At 38.8% G+C, this 17,364-nt stretch overlaps 1 protein-coding gene across 15 annotated transcripts in view; it reads left to right on the forward strand.

Annotated features, from left to right (window-relative positions):
* APBB2 (amyloid beta precursor protein binding family B member 2) overlaps positions 1–17,364 on the forward strand; it is a 402,192-nt gene that overhangs the window by 73,575 nt on the left and 311,253 nt on the right. The window contains exon 1 of one of the 15 annotated variants that reach the window (XM_031664624.1): positions 11,925–12,473. The exons of the other annotated variants lie outside the window; for them this stretch is intronic. The gene's annotated coding sequence lies outside the window, so the exon portion shown is untranslated. Of the gene's footprint in view, positions 1–11,924; positions 12,474–17,364 lie in introns of those variants that run through there. 15 annotated transcript variants of the gene reach the window in all.

Here is a 17,364-nt window from a genome sequence, read left to right on the forward strand (position 1 = left end):
CAGTCTCAGGTACAGCATGAAAACGGACTAAAGGGTCACAACTGTCTTTGGAGGGGCCATAGTATTCTCGTTGCAGCTATTGAAGAAGTTTTGCCTTCTGTGAGTTTGTTAAGCTGGAGCTGCTAGTGGCAGTTTTTGCTATGACTTAGGGAAAACCTTACTGAAAATTAAGACAACACAGGAGAAATCAAAGCAGGGAGATGGAGGAAAAGCGATTGAGAGGAAGGGGAGAGAAGGGACACACACACAAATACACAGACATATATGTGTGTGTGTGTGTGTGTGTGTGTGTGTGTGTGTATATTTTGACCTGCAATTCAGCAGTGCTTAAACCCAGCATCTCCTGTTCACTTTCCTGGCAGGTTAGCTAGTTCATCTGAGTTAGGTGTCTGTCTCTTACATCCAAAACATCCCAATTGGTGGTGCCTTCTAGGAGTGAGGTCTTAGTATAAAATGACTGTGGTATAGTCCCTATCTTTAGGGGCTCATGGTGTAGGGCAGCAGTCCCCAACCTGTTTGGTATGAGGGACTAGTTTTGTGGAAGACAGTTTTTCCAAATGGCAGGTGTGGTGGCTGGGATGGTTTCAGGATGATTGAAGCATGTTACATTTATTGTGCATTTTATTTCTATTATTATTACTACATTGTGGTCTATAATGAAATAATTTTTGCAGCTCATTATAATGTAGAATCAGTGGGAGCCCTGAGCTTGTTTTTCTGCAACTAGATGGTCCCATCTGGGGATGATGTGAGACAGTGGCAGATCATGAGGCATTAGATTCTCACAGGAGGCGTGCAACCTAGATCCCTGGCATGTGCCGTTCACAATAGCGTTTGCATTCCTATGAGAATCTAATGCTGCCACTAATCTGTCAGGGGGCGGAGCCCAGGAGGTAATGTGAGTGATGGGGAGCAGCTGTAAATACAAATGAAGCTATGCTCTTTAGCCCACTGCTCACCTCCTACTGTGCAGCCTGGTTCCTAACAGGCCACAGACTGGTACCAGGGACCCCTGGTGTAGGGGATAGGCCAGGTAAGTATTCACATGACTGACATGCAGTGTGACAATGTATCTCTAGAGGTAAGAACAAAGTTTTGTGGGAACAGAGATGGAATTAGGAATTCTTTTGGGTAGTAGACTAGCAGAGAGGGCTATCATTTAACAAGGTAGAAGAGGATTAAGTCTTAGGAACATTAAAAAACATTAAAAACATTAAAAAAAATTTAATTCAATTACTTGCATTTTTAGTCTAAAAGAAGGAAAGGTTTTCCAGAGCCTATAGTTGAAGTAAATTGCAGATAAGGAAGATAATTTCAGAGATTGGTAGTAGAAGAATCTTGTTTATTTACTCTGAATACAATTGTTTCAGGCCTAGCCAAATGAGAGGTTATTAGAAAGCTGTCTGGAGTTAATTTTAACACGACAAGGTAACAGCTGCTGTTCTCACCAGAACCTCAGTCAGCTTTCTGTTCTAAGGAGAATTAAATGAATTTAAAGACTTATTTCCTCTTTTTAATGATAGAGTCTTCATTAATATTATATTTTGTAATTATACTGTTTTTTGGGGGAAATTTATGCAGCAAGTACAGTTTCCATATGATTCCCACTGCCAGTTTCCTGTATCAGTAATATCTTGCATTCGTGTGGTATATTTATTATAATTGATGAGCCAATATTGATATATTATCATTACTAAAATCTATAGTTTATATTAGGTTCACTCTTTGTGTTGTATGTTCTATGAGCTTTCATAAATACATAACTTGTATTTCCATTACAGTATCATACAAAATAGTTTCACGGCCCTAAAAGAATTGCATGTTCTACCTGTTCATTTCTTCTTCCTGAACCCCTGGCCACTACTCATCTTTTGCCCCATAGTTGTACTTTTTCCACAGTGTCATTTTGTTAGAATTATACAATAGCTAGACTTTTCAGATAGGCTTTGTCACTTACCAGTGTGCATTTAAGTTTCCTCCATGTCTTTTCATGAACTGATAGTTCATTTCTTTTAAAGCACTGAATAATATTCCATTATATCATTGTTCCACAGTTTATCCATTTACCTGTTGAAGGACATCTTGGTTGCTTCCAAGTTTTGGCAGTTATGAATAATACTGCTGGAAACATTCATTTGCAGGTTTTTATATGGATATGTGGATAAGTTTTTAACTCATTTGAGTTTCTCACCATTAAGTATGATGTTAATTTTAGGTTTTTTAAAATGTTCTTTATCAAGTTGACAAATTTTCGCTCTATTTCTAGTTGCAGAGAGTTTTTATTATGAAAGAGTATTGGATTTTGTCAGGTGCTTTTTCTGCAACTATTGATATGGTCATAATTTTCTTCTTCAACTTATTCATAGGATGGATGATACTGATTTTTGAATGTTGAGCCAGCCTTTTGATAGGGATTATGTTGACTTTCTAGATCAATATTAAGAGCTCTTATGTTGACTTGCTAGATCAATATTAACAGCTCTGATACATGAACATGGGACGTGTTTCCATTTCTTTCAGTCTTCTTTAATATATTTCAACAGTGTTGTATTGCTTTCAGGGTACAATCTAATACTTCATGCTAAATTTATTCCTAAGTATTTTTTTCTTTTTGATGCCTTTATAAATTAAGAAAGTAATTATTTTCAAAGTATCTGTAGCTAGTGTATAGAAATGCAGTTGGTTTCTGTATAATGATCTTGTTTCCTGCAACCATGTTGAACCTGTTTATCAGTACTGATAGTTTTTTATGTGTATGACTTTCCTTGTATTTTCTATATACCAGCTTATGTCATCTTCAGATATAGTTTTATTTCTTGTCCAATCTTGATATTATTATTTATTTTTCCAGTGATTTGAAAACTTGACCATGATGTGAGAAATACAAAGTTACGTGCTTTGGAGTTCCTAGTGAAATCATTCTGTTACGTAGCTTTTTGATAAGGATAAAAGATGATAATTATGAAATTTATCTTCTCACAGTTGACTTAGGCATTCAGTCATTGAGCTTCTTAGTCACTCCTATATCTTCTTTGGAGAAATGACTATTCAAATCCTTTGCCCATTTTTATATTGGGTTGTCTCTCTTTGTATATAGTCTGATTTAAGCCCTTTATTGGATATATGATTTGCACATATTTTCTTCTAGTCTCTGGCTTGTTTAATGGTGTCTTCCCCCCAACAATGCCAACAATGAAATACTGTAAATTTTAGTTATTGATAAATTGCATCAATATGGGAAACTGTGTGTGTGTATAAACTTATTTTCTTAATGGTGTTATTTGGTGCTCAGAAGTTTTTAATTGTAACAAAATTCAGTTTATTAGTTTTTTCTTTCAAAGCTTATGATTTTGATGTTTCTAAAAACTCTTTGGCTATTCAAAGCTCATGAAAAGTTTCTGTGTTTCTTTCTAAAACTTGTTTTTTTTTAAATTTTATTTTTTTTGTGAGATGCAGTCTCACTCTGTCACCAGACTGGAGTGCAGTGGCATCATCTCGGCTTGCTCCAACTGCCGCCTGCCGGGTTCAAACAATACTCCTGCCTCAGCCTCCCAAGTAGCTGAGACTACAGGTGCCCACCACCCACCTGCCTAATTTTTTGTATTTTTGGTAGAGATGGGGTTTTACCGTGTTAGCCATGACGGTCTTGATCTCCTGGCCTCATGATCCACCCGCCTCAGCACACCCAGGCTCTTTCTAAAATTTTGTTGCTTTACATTTTGGTCTTTAATTCATTTGGGGTCAGTTTTTATATATGGTGTGAGGTTTGGGTCTATGTTTATTTTATTTTGTTGATTTTTTTATTTTTATTTTTTGCATATAGGTCTTAGCACCATTTGCAGAAAAAACCAACCAGTGACTTGATTTTTTTTGTAGAAAATCAATTGACTGTACTCTCAATTCTGTGCCTTTGGTTTACTATCTGTCCTTATGATAGTACCACACTGTATTTAGGTTTTTGCAATGCAGTTTTTCTATGAAAAAAGTTAATTCAAGAATTGGACTTAAGATGCAATGTCTCCATTAAAAAACACTGTTGTACCTTTGCTACTTTTCCTCTCTGTTCTTTATGAGTCACTCTGTTAGAGTACTAGTATTTGGTGTTTTCTCTTTAGGGTAATTATGGAAATCTGATATGGTAGATGACAATGTGGAATCAATCAAGATGCATTTTCCAGATTACTATATATATGACTTTAAGCAGTGCTTAGTTTTTCATAAAGGTGGTAATCATTTTTATGCCTGTTCTGCATTTGAAAAAAACAGATTAAGTTTTTCATTACCTCTGTCTTAATCATTGCCAATAACTACTGAATGAAGGATTTACAAGGCTGGCATATTATTTCAAGTATTTTCATTAATGGTGACATGAATTGGTCTCATATCACAAAACTATTTTACTAAATAGAAAACCTATGAATTAAAATGTCTTGCATGTTTTGGTAACATAGTGTAGTTCTATATGTTTTATGAAAATTGGACATTTGTCATAGTATAAAATGCTAGCTGTATTTTTATATTTACCTATTCTGTTTTTATCTTTGTATTAGAATGATTCTTAATAGCTAACTGTGAAGACATTAAAATAATTATATTAGGAATGTGAAGATTGCAAATTTATATATATTTAGTTACAACTGTGTTATGAATGCATAAACATTGAAAAGGAAATTTTTAAAAAGTCAGTGCTTTATTGTGACGTTTGGAATCTAGTTGATCATTTTCTCTTGTTTTCTAATAAAATCATAATTTTGTTTGGGACATGACTTATTTTTAATGTGAAAAATCTAAATGTAAGTCTTGGTGAAATGCAGAGACATTTCCCTTATCTGGCACATAGCTGAGCTGACTATTGCTGCTGGGCTTTGTTTGGAGATTACAGTCACGCTAGTAGATTTGGAACCTGTTTTCTGCAGTGCCATTAGTAGGTCAAGCCATGCGTCCTGGTTCCTGGAGGGCTCAGTTCTCAGGATGGCTTATCTGCTTCCTGCTTTCTTCGTAATCTTCTCATTTCAACCTGCGTAGACCAGCTTAATGGCGACTGACATGTGTTTTACCTGGCCCTTTTACTTTCCTGGGAAGTCCTTTGACTGATAATATCACCTCCTAAAAACATATCCATAGAGCAACATGGAATTATCTTTTTTATTATTCATTTAAAGTCAAAGCCATAAGTAAGCTTTCATTTATAACTCTAGGTCCCTGGACCTAGAGTTATAGGTGTTATGAAACTTTTAACCCAGTCACTTCTTTAAATCTTTTCTTTCTCTCTGTTGCCCCTTTAAACATCTTTGTGACCTATTCACAGAATGACTCCGTGAGGAGTGTAGTATAATGTTCTGGAAGGATATGGTCTTCTTCTTCTTGTTTTCTTTTGGGAGCTGAATCAACGAATGGCTGGATTAGGGCAACCTCTTAACCATTGTTTACTTTGAATAGAGCCTTTTTGCCAACTGAAGTTGGGATTCGAAATGATTGAACCACTGAAGTTTGAGTTGTACAATTACATTCGTGAAGACTCTGGCCTATTTATGATCATTTGCTTCCAGATGAAGCAAAATCAGATCAACCTAGTCACATTCACTGAGTCAACACCAGAATGAAGAGAGTGTCAGGGGACTGGGTGTGGTGGCACATATCTGTAGTCCCAGCTTTTCAGGAGACTGAGGCAAGAGAATTGCTTGAGCTCAGGAGCTTGAGACCAGCATGGGCAACATAGCAAGACCCAGATCCCGTCTCGAAAAGAAAAGAGTGCCTGGAACTTGCTTCTTTTAGTACAGCCATAATTTTGTATACGTCTATAATGAGGATGTTTATGATAAATACATTAACAGAGTTTGGAATAATATATCTTTTGATATTTTACTTGTCTTTTTCTATGTTGAATAATCTGTGAAGTATAAGTTTCCTTTAAAAGCTTTCAAAGATACTATGTGTGAGTGACATAGTCATTTATTTTAATGTAATTACTGATACAAGAACCAACAGTACTTTCTCAGTTGCATACTGATGTGATGCATAAAATATTTAATTTGATTATATTGTCCAAATAAGATCTATACGCACAACACAATAACTATTCAAAATTTCTGAAATTTCCAAATTGATTATTATCTACTCAAATAAGCATTGATCATTGCTCCTTGGCTTCATTCATAAACAAAAATAGTCTACTGGTTTGGATAGTGTCTATGAAAAAGCATGTAATAATTTATAAAAGACAAATATCAACATTGGTCTGGCTTGCATTAAAAAGTCTTTCTGTGCAGTTTGCTAGTGTACTGTCTTTAAGGATGAAAGAACGTAGTTTTGAATGTAATCATTATGCATCTGAGGCCCTTTGAGGACAGGTTTTAGAATCATAGTAACCATGCTGTGCTTGGGTTTATAAGGGTGATTTTTTTTTTCTTTTTTTTTTGAGGGCTCAAGGATATAGAGAGTTTGTTACTGCTGTGGCTTTTTTTCTGGTGTCTAGTTAAAATGTCACAGAGCCTATGGAAAGTAAGATAGTAATTAGTGACTTGAGGAATGAATTCTCTTAGAAATAAGAAGTCTGGAGTTCCAACCAGGACTTTAGATCTAAAATAGGATTGAAAATGACCACTGGTCTTGAGCAGTCATTAACATATGAGTGATAAGGAATGTTGAATTTGTGTTACTTCAGTGCGAATCAGTTAAATTCCAAGTGAACTTGTTAGCAGTATCCTGTAAGGAAGGCAGCTGTGGTAGTTTGCTGGAGGGAATGGAATGAAGTATTATTGAGGGTAACAGCCATAATGCAAGCCCTTCTGGGGAGAGGTTGCATGTGCAGTTTGCCAAGTACTAAGCACTTTCTCATTATCTTATGGGAGTGGGTCAAGTCAGGGGCAGACTTCATTTGATCCTCACAACAGTTCTTTCAGAGAGACAGTGTTACCCAGTTTTAGAGAAGCTCAGGATTGGAGAGATCAAATGATTTTTGTTCAAGTCTTATATCCACTAATTTAAATTTGAATCCAGATGTTCTGAAACTCCATGATACACTTGTATAAATCAAAGCACTGCCTATGAAGTGGTTTACCCAGAGCAAACTCTATATGTATCTCTCTTTATATATTTTCCCTTCCTTCCTTCCTTCCTTCCTTCCTTCCTTCCTTCCTTCCTTCCTTTCTTTCTTTCTTTCTTTCTTTCTTTCTTTCTTTCTTTCTTTCTTCTTTCTTTCTTTTTCTCTTTCTCACTCTCTTTCTTTTTTTTGGAGGCGGGAGGGGTTGGACTACAGGCACCCACCATGCCTGGCTAATTTTTTTTTGTATTTTTAGTAGAGATGGGATTTCACCGTGTTAGCCAGGATGGTCTCAATCTCCTGACCTTGTGATCCTTCTGCCTTGGCCTCCCAAAGTGCTGGGATTACAGGCATGAGCCACTGTGCCCGGCCCTAAAAAGTTTGTCCTGGCTGTACACCATGGCTCACACCTGTAATCCCAGCCCTTTGAGGGGCTGAGGCAGGAGTTCTAGACCAGCCTGGACAGCATAGTAGAACCTATCTCTACAAAAAATAAATTAACTTAAAAAAAAATTAGCCAGGCATGGTGGCACACACCTATAAACCTAGCTACTCAAGAGGCTGAGGTGGGAGGACCACTTGAGCCCAGGAGGTCAAGGTTATAGTGAGCAGTGATGGAGCCACTGTATTCCAACCTGGGTGACAGAGCAACACTGTCTCTAAAAAAAAAGAAAAAAGGAAAGTGTGTCCTAGGTTTTATAGCTAGGTATGTGGCCCAGCCATCTACTCCATGAACTTGCTGTGAATTACTGAGAGGTATTTTGGTGGCTGGGGGAATCAGATACTCCTAAGCAGCTGCTTAGAGAAGGAAGGAAGAAGATAAGCCTTGGACATTCCTGGCTTCCCCTCCCCCTTATTCTGTACTCCTTGTTTGGGAGCTGCCTAGAATTTTTCAGTGGGGAGAGAGGGACCAACGTGTTTACCTCTATGATGGTTTAAGACTCTGGTCAATCTCTTTCTTTCCTAGTATTCTCACCTGGTAGTATTCTTAGTTAAATACCTAGTAGATGTTAATCCCTTTCTGCCTTTTCCTGTCGCTGTGTCTGCCTCTTAGACACAAAGTACAGAAACTAACAAACGGAAAGGCTAAGCTATACAGAACCCTTTCCAAAGCTATGATTGCCAACCTCCAGCTTTGTATAGACATTTTTGGTTTGATTCACGAAGTCTGTGTTGTCTAGAAGAGCTTGACTTGGTCTGCTAGGGGTTGATTGTCTAGCAGTTCTGAGATGCGGTTTGAGGCACAGCAGGTCAGTTGTGATACTTCAACACATGCAAGAAAGGGACTTCTGTTTGAGATTAAGTTATCTTCTGAAATAGGCACAATTCAAAAGCAATTTGGTGATGTATTTCAGAACTTAAAATCACCAGCAATTTCATAAATATGTTCACTTAAAACTATGCCAAAGTCTTTACATGATATATTGTAGCATGTTTGTAAAGAATGAAGTAGTTCTGTATATGTGCTCCTTTGGAAAGATTTATAAGAGATATATATATATATACACACACACAGACACACACACGTATACATATATATAAAAAATGAAAAAATATCTTGTGGAATCATGTGATTACCATTTCCTTTTGTCTGATTTTTTTAAAAAGGTATATATGCTGGTATATGCATTTTTTTCGCTAAAAAAGATGTGCAGTACAACTGTTAATAAACTGGAAAACTTTTCTTTTTCTTCTTTTTCTGTATTATTTGAATTTTCTAACTGTGTTCATTTATTTTTCTTTCCTTTAAAAAAAAAAATCAGGGGATAGCTGAGCAGTATGATTATGTATCATTTTGCTTTAGTTTTAATGTATTTTATAAAACCTTTCTAAATGTTTTTTAAAAATATTGCAATTTTTGTTCTAATGTTCATTTGTCAGTTTTTCTTGTCCTCTGGGAGTTCAGAGGATGTAAGCAATTTTTGTGGGAAGAGTGGTAAAGCATATAGATAGCAAATGTTCTCAGGAAAGCTTATTAATTAAAATATGGAGTTGAAAAATAGAAAGGAAAAAGATATTTCCTAAATGTAATTTGAAGGACAATGAATTCAATCTTGCTGAATTGTGTTTGAAGGTGTACCTTTATGCTTAGTTTGTTTGCTTTCAAAGGAGCTTTGGACTGAATTGTATTTGCTTTTCAGACTGCATGGCTGGAGGTGGCCATGGAAGCCTCCAGAATCTGATTGCTAATCAGGAAAGCTATTTCCTAAGAAAGGCCTGCCTGTTTGGACTTGAAGTAATGACTGATGCACAGATAAAACCAGTGTGACTTTTTAAATATCTTTTGACTTCTGTGTCCAGATTTTGCTTTTCTCTTAATTAAAACCTTTAGACAAAGGTCACAGGTCAAAGGAGATGACTCCTCTAAACTCTTCTGGTAGCAATAGCTGCTTAACTCTTCAACTCTTGATAGGCTCTGCTGGAAACTGTCGTGTTCATTTTTCTGTGGTGTGATTTACCTCCTTTGGTCTTAGTTTGAATGCTGAAATGTAATAACAGATACAAAGATGGAAATTTTTCTTTAGAATGTAGATGATGGTAGTCTGGAGAAGAAAGGCATTGTGATGACATATTTCAATATGGAATACTTGAAGTTTTATTTTATTTTATTTTGTTTATTTATTTATTTATTTATTTATTTTTGAGACCAAGTCTTGCTCTGTCGCCCAGGCTGCAGTGCAGTGGCGCAATCTCGACTCACTGCAACCTCCATCTCCCGGGTTCAAGTGATTCTCCTGCCTCAACCTCCCGAGTAGCTGAGACTACAGGTGTGTGCCACCATGCCTGGCTAATTTTTGTGTTTTTGGTAGAGACAGGGTTTCGCCATGTTGCCCGGGCTGGTCTTGAACTCCTGACCTCAGGTGATGCACCCTCCTTGGCCTCCCAAAGTGCTGGGATTATTGACGTGATACACTGCGCCCGGCCGAAGTTTTATTTTTAAAAATCAGTAAACAATGTTATTTTTCTAATTTCATAAGAATTTTAGAAACATATTTTCCTAAAATGGTTTGTTAAATACCTCATCCAACTCAGTAATGCTAATTTTTTGCTGTATCTTCTTCTCTTTTTAACTTCTGTACTGATATCTGACCTTAAACTTCGTCATGCCAGAAATCATAACCCCCTATATTTCAAGGTATGTAAACCATAGTATAGAAATTTTAATCTATGAGGGAGATTAAGGGGACAGTTTCTAAAATACATATATATGTATGTATATGTTATGTGTTTGTAAGTGATTATATTTATTTATAATATAGAAAGTCTAAAACACATTGTCAGTTGGTATCATAAATGAGGAAAAACTGATATTATCTTCAGTACATACTCACTTTCCAAAAGAATCTGATAATTTAAAAATTCAAGGTAATCAATACCTAATATAAGGATAGCAAACTCAAATGCCGACAAGACAGAGAGGGACCCAACAGAGAGTAAACCAGTGAACTTGGGCATAGAGTGGAGAAAAAGGGCACAGCTATTACTCAGCTTCCCGCTTCTGCTGCTCAGGAATGAGGCTCCATTGTCTCATGATCTGCTGATACATCAAGAGAAGGCAGAAATGTAGAGCTTTGTGAGTGCCCCATACTTTTAATGTGTTGGAAACACATTAAAAAAATCAAAACATTGTACTCTTGCATGGTTTGCTGTGATGTTCCCTGTCAGTACATCGGGGCCTGAGAAGCATAAGGGATGGCGCTTGTTCTTTGGTGATGTACAGTCTAATTGGGCCCTTATGGTGTGGAGCAGTCGAACCTCCACCTCTCGGGTTCAAGTGATTCCCTTGTCTCAGCCTCCCGAGGAGCTGGGACTTACAGGTGTGTGCGGATGGGGAGCAGAAGTAGGGAAGGTGTGGTCTTGGGGCATCTGTAGGCACTCAAGGAGACTGGCCTCAGTAGAAGGCCTCACAGCGGGTCTGTGCTCTGAAGAGTTCCTCACAGAGCTGGAGGACAGTTAGCTATGGGGAGAATATGAGATGGAATTAGAGAGGAAAGGAAGGGGTCACCCTCTGAGGCCCTCTAGTAAAATCATAAGGACTTCATGTTTTACTGTGGGGGCAGAGAAGAGTCATTGCAAGTTTTGATAGCAGAAGTGCTGTGGTGTGACTTGAGTTTTAACAGGATTCCTCTGTTGAGAATAGAGTGTAAGTGTAGAGGGCAAGGATAGAATTAGGGCAGGCAGCAAGGAGGTCACTGGAATAATCCAGGCCAGATGACTGGGGGCTTGGGTAAGGGGCAGCAAAGGATCTACGCTGAAGGTTGAGTCAGCACGGTTTTCTGGTGGAATGGACCTTGGAAACATGTCCATATTCCTTTCTTTTCATTGATAATGACCAAGCTGCAGCCTAGACCCTTCTCCTCATTCCTAGATAACTGTGAAATTCTAGAAATTTTCCTCCTCATCCTCAGTTCTCTCCTTTCTTTTCATCGTACAGCTACAGCAGGATTGATGTTGGAATGCCGGCCCCATCACAGTCTCCCTAACTTTTGAACACAGTAGGTGAATTTCTGCCTCAGGGCCGTTGCATTGGCTGGTTCTTCTTGTATTCTCTTCCCCAGATATCTTCCTGGATAATGTCTTTTCTCATTTAATTCTTTGCTTAAATGTTACTGTCTCGGTGAAACTTAACCTGATCGATGTTTTAAAAATTGCAAACCTTCCTGTCACTCCTCCCCAAATCCCTCTTAACCTTTTAATTTTTTTCCCTGTAGATCTTAGCCCCTTCTAACATACCTGCATACTTTACTTATGTTTTAAGTTTTTATCTCTCTCTTCTCACTGGAATATAAATGCCAAGAGGAATTTATAGAAATATATATATATGTATATAAATTCCAAAAGGCAGGGATTTTTGTTTTTGTTCACTGATACATCCCTGTCACCTAGAATAGTGTCTGGTGGGGACTGGGTACTTGATAAATATTTGTTGAAGGAATGAATAAGTGGCTTTCAAGAGGCACTTAAGATATACCACATGTCAGACACTGAGAATTAAAAACAAAGCAAAGACAAAAACCCTGCCCCAGAGCACATGGTTCAGTGGGGCACAACAGCAGGAGAACAAAGCCTATTGATCTAATATAATGTGTCCAAACTTCTGTGCAAACACAAGTAAAAAAGCAAGTAATTCTTCCCTTTTAAGCCAGGTCTAGACTGTTGATTTGGACTGCCCAAGGCACACAGGTAGGGTAGAGGTGATGACGTTTCAGGGAGAGGGAGCAGTGTGAGAGGAGACGTGGGGGCAGGAATGTGCCATCTGTGTAGTCAGGAGGGTGTTGGTGGTGGAGAGTGACTGAAGACGAGGCAAGAAAATGGAAAGTGGGGCCGGTTGAGAGGGGACTTGAATACCCTGCACAGGAGTCTCGACTTCCCAAATTTATTGAGCTCCTGTTGTGTGTCAAGAACAGTGCTGGGTGCTCAGGATTCAAAGGTGAGTAGATTGCTCTTCCTACTTTATGGGTTTCATCTTCTAGAGAGAGGCTGTGGTGTTAAGTGAGAAGAAAAGTGGCCAAGATTGTGGTGGTGGGAATGGAGAGGCCAGGAGAGACGGGGGAAGGACTCTGGGTTAGGATTAACAGGATTTGTTCAAAGACACAGTGTGTAATGGAAGGAGTAGGAAGTAGAGTCTTCTGGCTCGTCACTGGGGCTTAGGGGTAGATAAATGGTGACAGTGTTGTCTGTAGTAGGAAAGGCAGGTAGAGGATGCAAGGGGCTGGAAATGCCAATCAGAGATCCCAGGAGGGATGTGAAGGAAAATTAAAAATTATAATAGCTCGTTAGTTTTGTATTTGGGAAGCCAGGAGGCTGGAGATACAGGTGCCCCAACCAGGAAAGTTGGAAGGGGAAATGTGTTTGTAGGACAGTAGGGGAAGTGATGTGTGTATCTTACCAGAATGTCACTTCCATGAGGGCACGGGTTTGGTTTGTTCACTGCTGTATATCCAGCCCCTAGAACACTGCTTGGTACAGAGTATAATCTCAGCCAATGTTTGTGAAATTAATGAATAACATAGTTGAATTTAGAGGACAAAACTGGAGTCATAAGTTATTAGAAGACTTAAAATGAGATTAAAGTGATTAAAATGATATTATTTTAGATATTCTTTTACAGGGCTTTGGTGATCAGTTAGATTTTTTAGAAATTTTAAAATGTTACCATTTACTGATAATATTCCTGGTCACATACTTGCTTTGGATATATACCCAATGATGGGATTGCTGGGTTGAATGGTAGTCCTAAGTTCTTTGAGAAGTCTCCAAACTGCTTTCCACAGTGGCTGAACTGATTTACATTCCCATCACTAGCGTAGAAGTGTTCCTTTGCTCCAAAGCCTCACCAGCATCTATTGTTTTTTGACGTTTTAATAATAACCATTCTGGCTGGTATAAGACAGTACATCATTGTGGTTTTGAATTGCATTTCTCTGATGATTAGTGATGTTGAACATTTTTTCATATGTTTGTTGGCTACTTATATGTCTTGTTTTGAGAAGTGTCTCCTCATGTCTTTTGCTCACTTTTTTTTTTTTTCTTTTCTGAGATGGAGTCTCACTCTGTTGCCCAGGCCAGAGTACAGTGGTGCAGTCTTGGCTTACTGCAATCTCTGCCTCCTGGGTTCAAGCAATTCTCATGCTTCAGCCTCCCAAGTAGCTGGGATTACAGGTGCCCACGACCACACCCAGCTAATTATTATATTTTTGGTAGAGATGGGGATGCATCAAGTTGGCCAGACTGGTCTCTAACTCCTGACCTCAGGTAATCCACCCACCTCAGCCTCCCAAACAGTTGGGATTACAGGCATGAGCCATCGCACCTGGCCTTTTGGCCAGGCTGATCTCAAACTCCTGACTTCAGGTAATCCACCCGCCTCAGCCTCCCAAACTGCTGGGATTACAGGGATGAGCCATTGTGCCCAGCCTTTTGCCCACTTTTTAATGGAGTTATTTGTTTTTTTGCTTATTGAATTGTTTAAGTTTCTTATAGATTCTGGATATTAGATCTTTGTCAGATGCATGGTTTGTGGATATTTTCTCCCATTCTGTAGCACATACCTGGTTTGAGTAGAAATCTTAATCTCCGATAGTGTTATTATTTGTTGAACCCAGTTTGATGTTGGAAGCAGGTAGTCTAGATTAACACAGCGGTAGGTGACCTTTCATGCAAAGAAGTGAACGGCTACATGAAAAGGCACATGTGAAATAAGTGAGAATGAAATTTCTTTTGCAGTTGCCTTCTGTGAATGTGGAATATCTAGTGAATGCTTTTATTTTTTTTTCCTTGTGTTGTATTATTGTCATAGTGCAAATGCTTATAAAATGTGGACTGGCAACTGGTGCTTAGAAATCTTTGGGTTTCCCCAAAAGACTTTTCATTATGGTTGGATTTGGTGTGTGTCTTTATAAAGTACTTCATAAAGACATGAAAAAGATATGTTGCTTTTTTTTTTGTAACCAAAATCAGAGTGTCATTGGGACATTGTAGAATGTAATATCTTTTCATTATATTAGAAAGGTAGCTAATTTTTAGTGAGAATTGAATTTTGAGTTTATTGAGTCTAGCCTCATGGCACTGGTAAGAATAAACGGAAATAGAACCTTGCCATGTTAGTGATTCCAACAGTGTTATGGACTGAATTGTGTCTCCCCAAAATTCATATGTTGAAATGTGAGTGTATTTGGAGACAGAGTCTTTAAAGAGGTAGTTAAGATAAATTTAGGAGTTATTAAAGAGGGTCCTAGTGCAGTCTGACTGATGCCTTATAAGAAGAAATTAGGCACAGACGTGTTCAGTGGGAGGATGTTGTGAAGACATAGGGAGAAGATGGCTGTCTACAAGCCAAGGAGAGAGGCCTCAGAAGAAACCAGTGCTACTGACACCTTGATTTCAGATTTCTAGCCTCCAGAAATGTGAGAAAATAACTTTCTATTGTTTAAGCCACCCAGTCATGGTACTTTGTTATGGCAGCCCTGTCAAACTACTACAAGCAGGAAGCCCAGGCTATTTCAGCCTCACAGTCTCCCTGGAAGTTAGGAAGAGGGAGACTAAGTAGTGCCCTGGGTGTCCCAAGATGGATGTTTCTGTTTGAATGCTCAGAGGCTCTCCAGGCAACTGCTGTTGTCTGTTGTTCCTTAGTCATTCTTTTCTCATCATTTCTTCTCTTGTTTATTCATTTATTTATTTATTGACAGGGTCTTGCTCTGTTACCTAGACTGGAGTGCAGAATTGTGAACACAGCTTACTGTAGCCTTGTCTTCCTGGTCTCAAGTGATCCTCCTGCTTCAGCCTCCCAAGTAGCTGGGACCACAGGCATGCACCACCATGCCCAGCTAATTATTTTTATTTTTATTCTTTGTAGAGACAGGATCTCACTATATTGCCCAAGATGGTCTTGAACTCCTGGATTCAAGCATTCCCCCGGTCTCTGCCTCCCACAGTGCTGGGATTACGGGCGTGAACCACTGTGCTTGGCCTTTCTGATCATTTTTGTTGGAAGCTGCATACTTTGTCAGCATTTTTATTTCCTTCCGAAACTCCAATTAAAGGTGTGAGATGAAGCTGACGCGCTCATCTTACAACCTTCTGTGATTGGAGGCCTCAGATTTCATTTATATGGACAGTCCCAAGCTCAGCTGACTAGATGAGATTCTTGCTGAGGCAGGACAGCTTTGTGGACGGCTGTCTTTGGTGTGAATTGGACCATGTGCATGAGATGCCAGGGTTTCAAGCCAAGGCTGCTTTCTCAAGAGAGTGTCTCCAGCAGCTTGGAATTTAAGTGAAGCTTAATTTAATCCCTCGTTTTCACAGTAAATGTGTAGGGTGTGTGTTACTTACAGTAGGAGTTGGAAAGCCATTGACTTCCTCTGGCCTATTTATTTGAATTTGATTTACTTGGAAATTTTTCAAGCAGCAGAGCACTTAGAGGTCTTCCAAAGAACTTAAAAAATTTTCATTTCACATTCCAATAGATCTGTTTTCAAAATGGGTAGGGCAAGTGGCGTCTGTGATTAATTAGGTTATAGTAAATTTTGGTTTTGTTCCACGTATCCTAGGTTTGAAGAAAATGAGAGGCATAAATGTTGAGAACTGTCTTCTTGAATTCCTTCTTGATTGGGTTGCTGGGACACCCAACCTCAGAATATTTAAAATACTTGGAGACCTAAAGTGAAGTACTCTCATTCTCTACTGTGTGTCTAGGGCCACATAGATGTATTTGATGTTAATCACACCTCTTCATTATGTGTGACCAACTCTTCTGAGTAATACCATGAAACGTGCTTCTTCAAATTCCGTATCTTCACATATTGCTATTATGTAAGAAGAATGAGACTATTATAATTGAGTGAAATTTAAAATCTTCTGCTTTAAGTTATGAAATAACATGCTTTTGGCTATGCCATCATGCAACCTGGCTTTTTCAGCAGATTTTATAGCTTGTGGGGACAGATGACCCTGAATTCCAGCAGCACCTGCAATCAAAATAGTTCTCATTCCAGGGCCCACACAACAGGGTGTGTTTGAAAGTACTTGAAAGGAAAGTGTAGGCAACACTTTGTACCCTTAGTCATAAAACATTATCCTGGAATTTGCCTTGCCCCAAAACCTGGGAAGCCACCCTTTTCTCCCTATCCCAAAGTTTCATTGTAATTCCCATTTCTGAAAAGGAAGAAAGAGTACCATGGAATTTCTTCGCTAGGATGGCAGATTGAAGGTACTTAGGTGAGGAAAGAGATGCTAACAGAGCTTGTTTGAGAAGATGACCAAAATCTGGGTGGAAAGATAGTCTTAGAAGAGTGAACTAGTGATGTTTGTTTACCCAAATAAACTATTTTTCCAGCCAATTATAACAAATGGATTTATTCCATGTTTAATTAGCTGTAGAATATCCAACAGATTCATGGGGTAGAATGTATTTTATCAAGACAAAAATAGCCAGCTTGAGAAATGATTTAAACCAGAGATCAGCAAACTGCAGCTTGGCCAAATCCATCTTTCCACCTCTGTTTTTTTATATGGCCCATGAGCCTAGAATGGTTTTTACATTTTTAAATGCTTGAAGAGGCCGGGCACGGTGGCTCACGCCTGTAATCCCACCACTTTGGGAGGCTGAGGCAGGAGGATCACGAGGTTGGGAGATTGAGACCATCCTGGCTAACACGGTGAAACACTGTCTCTACTAAAAATACAAAAAGTTAGCCGGGCGTGGTGGCGGGCACCTGTAGTCCCAGCTACTCTGGAGGCTGAGGCAGGAGAATGGGGTGAACGCGGGAGGCGGAGCTTGCAGTGAGCCGAGATCACGCCGCTGCACTCCAGCCTGGGTGACA

Source organism: Papio anubis, chromosome 3 (genome assembly GCF_008728515.1).
Source record: "Papio anubis isolate 15944 chromosome 3, Panubis1.0, whole genome shotgun sequence".
In the NCBI taxonomy this organism is placed as follows: domain Eukaryota; kingdom Metazoa; phylum Chordata; class Mammalia; order Primates; family Cercopithecidae; genus Papio; species Papio anubis.